The sequence below is a fragment of the Dipodomys spectabilis genome, unplaced genomic scaffold (assembly GCF_019054845.1).
Source record: "Dipodomys spectabilis isolate Male_0828 unplaced genomic scaffold, ASM1905484v1 ptg000147l, whole genome shotgun sequence".
NCBI classification, from domain to species: domain Eukaryota; kingdom Metazoa; phylum Chordata; class Mammalia; order Rodentia; family Heteromyidae; genus Dipodomys; species Dipodomys spectabilis.
Genome location: NW_024870824.1, coordinates 14,683,703 through 14,689,702, shown reverse-complemented (window position 1 = coordinate 14,689,702; position 6,000 = coordinate 14,683,703).

Sequence of the window (6,000 nt, the reverse complement as noted above, 5' to 3'; positions counted from 1 at the left end):
GCAAGATGGCTCCCTGAGATGCTAGAGGACACTTGAAGGGCAGCCTGGTATTAAGGGAATTTTCCATGGTAAATAATATTAATAATAATAATAATTTAATTACTGAAGGATATAATTGTCATGTATAACTGGACCATTCTTCAAGATCAGAAAAGAAAAAAGTTGAAAATTATAAGCAGAAACAAGACAGACACAAAACCTAGAATCCTTTATCTACTTCTATTGGATCTGCTGTTTGTCTTGACCATCAGAAAGCATGTGGATACCAGGTCCATGTTTTCTTGTTAAATTTCAAAAGACTTCATTTTCAAAACAGAATGTGTTTAGAATATAGGAGATTATTGAAACTGATAAGAAGTGAAACTTTATTCTACCATAAGTGATGAGGAAGTAGGAAAATTAGGTTGCCCAAAAGAACACTGCCAAAACTCAGTGGATCTTGCTAAGCAATGCATGGGATGAAAGTGTGAACTATGAAAACAGAAATGCTGTCCCTTTTCACTTTCTATCCCAGGCTTGACGTTAGCACCTTTTTGTTGTGAACAAGAAGGGTAAACTAAAACCTTCTTCTTGGACCCAAACACTAGCATGTAGATGAAGTGGGTATGGATTCAAAAGAGGCTGACTTGGGGTTGGAGAGAATGTATGGTATAACACCTAAGGGGCTCTGATTTAGAATGTCAAGGCTTACCTCTGGTTCTAAACATATGTCCTGGTATAAATCAGAGACTTTCTCAGATTTCAGTTCTCCTCTGAAATAAGGGGATAGGAATAGCGATTTCTTTCTAATACAATTATCTCAATGCCTGTCATTGTTAGTGCTCAAGAAGTACTGGCTGTTGTTCTTGTTAGTTAATGTTATTCATCTTGTAACCCTTTTAGCTCACTTAAAAGGAAATTGGTTTTCTGCTATATGAACATTTCCATGACAGAAAATTGTTCTTTCTTCCAGTAACAATTCAATAAGGACTTAGCTGCTGCTTTTTCTAAAAAGCACTGACTTTCAATTTGGGCACACAAGTAACTAAATGCAGAACAACACCATGGCCTCTCTGCCTTGTTTTGTATCTGTCTCTTTTACTTTGGGTCAGATTCCTGACTGATTATGCATGTTGTCATGACAACCAATTTAGGAGTGTCTATCTAAAACCTGGTAATACACAGTTAATTAGTCTAAGGTTTCCTTATCTTGTTCTCCCTCCCTTTATTACTAAAAATGTTATGAAAAGAGTAGCTGAACTCCTGTCATCTTTTCTACCATCCTATTTTGAGATTCCTGGAAAGGCGCCTGGACATCTTTTTGTTGCCCTAACCCTTTGAACCCCTTAGATTCAAGGAAAAGGGAGCCTCATAGGCAACCTGAACAACGGTAAGGACTCTCCCCAATAAGGAGATGCAATTACCCCATGATGGGAACTGAGGCAGCACTCCTAAGCAGAAACAGCCATCTGGTGAGAACTGCAGAATTTTCTCCAACAGTGGTAGTGATGATAGTGACTCCGGTCTCACCTCATTGAAACAACATTGAAACATTGAATGACGCTTAAGAGGCAACCGAAAAGATGCTTTTGCTGGGCCTCGTGAATTAACTGAAGTCCCCTATTGTGTATCTGTGCTCTTTGGTCTGAGCTATTCTCTGCCACAGTCCCCTTTCAACCACCTTAGGCACCTGGAAAGACCAGATTCACCACTAAGCATCTCATATGGAAGGCAAAGTGCTTCTCACATAGGCAATGCTTTCTTCTTATCATCTTAAAGAATATAGTAAATAAAAAAAAACTGAGCAGACCATCTTGCTCCTGCTCTGTTCCAGAAATGAAGTGATAACTTCTCCAGAACTCTTGCAAGAACAAAGGCTGAGAAATGGTCACACTTATGACAAGGGATACATTTATGACTTGGGACTCTCTATGTATACCTTTTTTTACCCCTGTCCTAATTCTTTATATTTAATGTATAGCCAATGTCTGTGCCTCTGAAAATATACTGCGGATGTATGGATGTGCTATCTTTTCATAGCTGTCTTGTACTAAATCTTTTTTTTTTTTTGTCAGTGGTGGGTCATGAACTCAGGGCCCAAGTGCAGTCTCTGAGCTCTTTTTTTAAATTTTATTGTGAGAATACCGTACAGAGGAGTTACAGTTACATGGGCAAGATAACAAGTACATTCTTATCAAGCATTGTTGCCTCCTCTTTATTTCCCCTTTATTTCCCCTTCCCATCCCTTCCCATCCTCCCCCCACGCCCCCAACCCGATCCACCACCAAAGTTGTAAAGTTCGTTTTTTGACATAATGACTTGTACATCTCATTGTTGCAATGAGTCCACCTGTATCCCTATCTAAACAATTTGTTTTTGACCTTCCCCTCCACAAATTATAACAACATCAAATACAGTGAAACAGGGGTTATACTGTGGGGGAGGGACATACAAAGCAACATAGAAATCATCTTATCAATATGTTAGAAACAATTGCATTAAAAAATAAAAAAACATTTGAATACTTATCTTGGGGTTCATTCTCCTAACATCAACTTATCTGACCTTTTCTGCTTGATGTAGACATATACTAGTTATTGCAAATAAGGGAAACCATGGGACCTATGTTTCTTTGGGCCTGGCTTACTTCACTTAATATAATTTTTTCCAAGTCTTTCCATTTCCTAACAAATGGGGCAATGTCATTCTCGTTGATGGAGGCATAGAATTCCGTTGTGTATATATACCACATTTTCTTGATCCATTCATCTACTGAGGGGCATCTGGGTTGGTTCCATATCTTAGCTATGGTAAATAATGCTGCAATAACCATAGTCATGCTGGTAGCTTTAGTGTGGTCTTATTTGTGATCATTTGGGTAAATGCCCAAAAGTGGGATTGCTGGGTCATAAGGGAGCTCTATGTGGAGTCTTTTGAGGAACCTCCATACTGCTTTCCAAAGTGGTTGAACAAGTTTACACTCCCACCAACAATGCAGTAAGGTTCCTTTCTGGCCACATCCCCTCCAGCATCTATTGTTATTAGAGTTCTTGATTATAGCCATTCTAACTGGGTTGAGGTGGTATCTCAATGTTGTTTTGATTTGCATTTCTTTTATGGCTAGGGAGGTTGAGCATTTCTTCATGTGTCTATTGGCCATCCCTCTTCTCTTCAGAGAAGTTTCTCTTTAAGTCTTTAGCCCACTTATTTATTGGACAGTTGTTTCTTTGAAGATTTGTTTTGGGGGGGGATTTAATTTTTTACGTTCCAGGTATGTTTTAGATATGAGACCCTTGTCTGTTGTATGGCTAGTGAAGATCTTCTCCCAATCCGTGGGCTTTCTATTGATCTTGGTAGCTAAGACAGCTTATTCAGTAAATGGTGCTGGCAAAATTGGTTAACTACTTGTAGAAAATAAAGCTAGATCCTTATATATCACCCTGCACCAGAATCAACTCCAAATGGATCAAAGATCTCGGAGTCAAAGCAGACACTCAGAAAACATTACAGGATAGAATAGGAGAAACCGTAGGTCTCCTTGGCACAGGCCGAAATTTTCTTAATAGAGACCCAGAAACACAACAAATCAAAGAAAGGTTGGACAAATGGTATTGTATGAAATTGCAGAGCTTCTGCATGCAAAAGACATAGTCTCTGAACTTTTTAGCTCAAGGGTAGTGCTCTACCACTTTGAGCCACAGCTCCACTAATTGGAGGTAAGAGTCTCTTGAACTTTCCTGCCTGGGCCAGCTTCAAACTGTGATCCTCACATCTCAGTCTCCTGAGTAGAGAGGATTACAGGTGTGAGCCACTGGTGCCAGGCTTAAATCTCCTTTCTTCATCCTTGACCATGTCTCTTTCTTTGGCAAATGGGGATAGATGGCCAGACATCATTTCAGACTCCTAGATTTTCACAATCACACCACAATTTGACCATGTCATCATAATTCTGTATTCCTTTCACCTCTACTCCAATTCTTCCTGGTTTTTAAACCACATATATTTCCATATCTCTTATCTAATTCACCCTTAAAAACCTTAGCTTATTCTCTGCATAATAAAAGAGACAAAGCTCTTACTGTCCTAATCTCTAGAACTGTCAACAATTTAATCTTAGTTTTCTCTCATTGTTTAAATAGTAGCTAATATGTATGTAGATAATAAATAATATACATGTAGATAATAGATAGATGTATAAATGTAGATAATAATATGTCTGTAGATAATAAAATATTGTTAACAAAGAATAATTTTAAACAAGGCAAAAATCTTAGGACCCTGCCCTATAAATTGTATTGTCAGACTATATTCTCTTTCCAAGGATTAAAGGCTAATTTGCTATTGATAATAAGTAGTAGCATAGCTATCAAGATAATACATTCTCTGAAATCATTCTTTTGAGTCCAGTACAGATAAGCCAAATAGCTATAAAACCAGGCCAACCTCAAGCACTCTCCGCATGCCACTTGCTGATGTCTGAGAATTCAAAAACTCTAAAATTAAATTGGGCAAGAGCTATTACTTAGCTTTATGAAGATATATCACTTTTAAAAAAGAAGCCAGGGGCAAGATGTAGGAAAAACAGCTCAAATTGAGAATTTAAATGATATTTTGTAAAAGCTTTCATACTGGATGACAATATAATCATCTTTTCAACTGGGAAATATCACATCATCATAATATATTTTTAGGAAACAATATATTTTTAAGAAACAATTCTTATTAAAATACTGGCACTTACACTGCTCAGTGAGAGTTTTTGACTTGTTTTTGTGTGTCAGTCTTGAGGCTTGAACTCAGGGGCTGGAAGTAGTGGTAAACTAGCTAGCACTCTACCTCCTGAGCTATAGCTCCACTTTCTGTTTTTTGATGATTAATTAGAGATAAGAATCTCATGGACTTTCCTGTCCCAGTGGCTTCAAACCATGATCTTCAGATCTCAGCACCCTGAGTAGCAAGGATTACAGTGTGAGTCTACAGTGCCCCACTTGCATGAGTGTTTACAAAAATGGCTGATGATGAAACCACATGGTATTCCAAATACAGATGGAATTAATATTGTCTGTTCTGTTGGGCTTGTGTTCTTTCACACATCATAATGCTTTGGAATTCATCTATAGTATTTGCATCAGTGGTTTCTTTGTTTTTAATTCCTTGGTAAAATATTCCACTGCATACAGATAACTACAATTTATTTATTCATTCACTGCTGTTGGCTATTTGGATTGTTGTCTCTAACTTCTGATTAAACATTTTTTTCCAACTGTTATGATTAAAGTTGCTATAATCATTCATATATAGGTACATATGTGGACAGATATTTTACTTTTATTGAATAAATCCACTAAGGGCCCAAATGCTCAGTTATATTGTAAATGTATGTTAATTTTGTGTGAAATTTCTGGCTTCCAAGGCAATTCATGAGAGTTCTATTTGTTCCACAAGCTAAAGAATATTTGATATTATCAATACTTTTAAACTTAGTTATTTTATCAACCAACCTATATTCTTGGTTCTATTTTTTATTTTTCATTTTATTTTTCTATTTGAACTTCTGAAGGTTGTACAAGGGAGGTAATTTTTTGCCACTCCTGGGGCTGGAACTCAGGGCCTGGGTACTATCTCTAAACTCCTTTTGCTCAAGGCTAGCAGTCTACCACTTGAGCCACAGCACCACTTCTGGCTTTTTCTGTTTATGTGGTACTGGGGAATCAAACCTAAGGCTTCATGCATGCTAGGTACCACTAAGCCACATTCCCAGCTCTTGGGGTTACAATTCAACGTGTCAATCTAAATGTCCAGTGCTTCTTGATCAGTTACTCCCTCCCCCAACTTCATTCTCCCCCTACTTCTCTATTTCTTCCACCCAACACTTATTTCTCATTTCCTATTGTCTTTATCACATATCTACTTTGAGATTTGTTCCCTTGAGTTTCAGTTAAGAACTAGAACTTAACCCATGATATTTCATGATAGTCTTAATTTTTATTTCTTTATTTCTTTTTTTTCTGGATGTTTTTT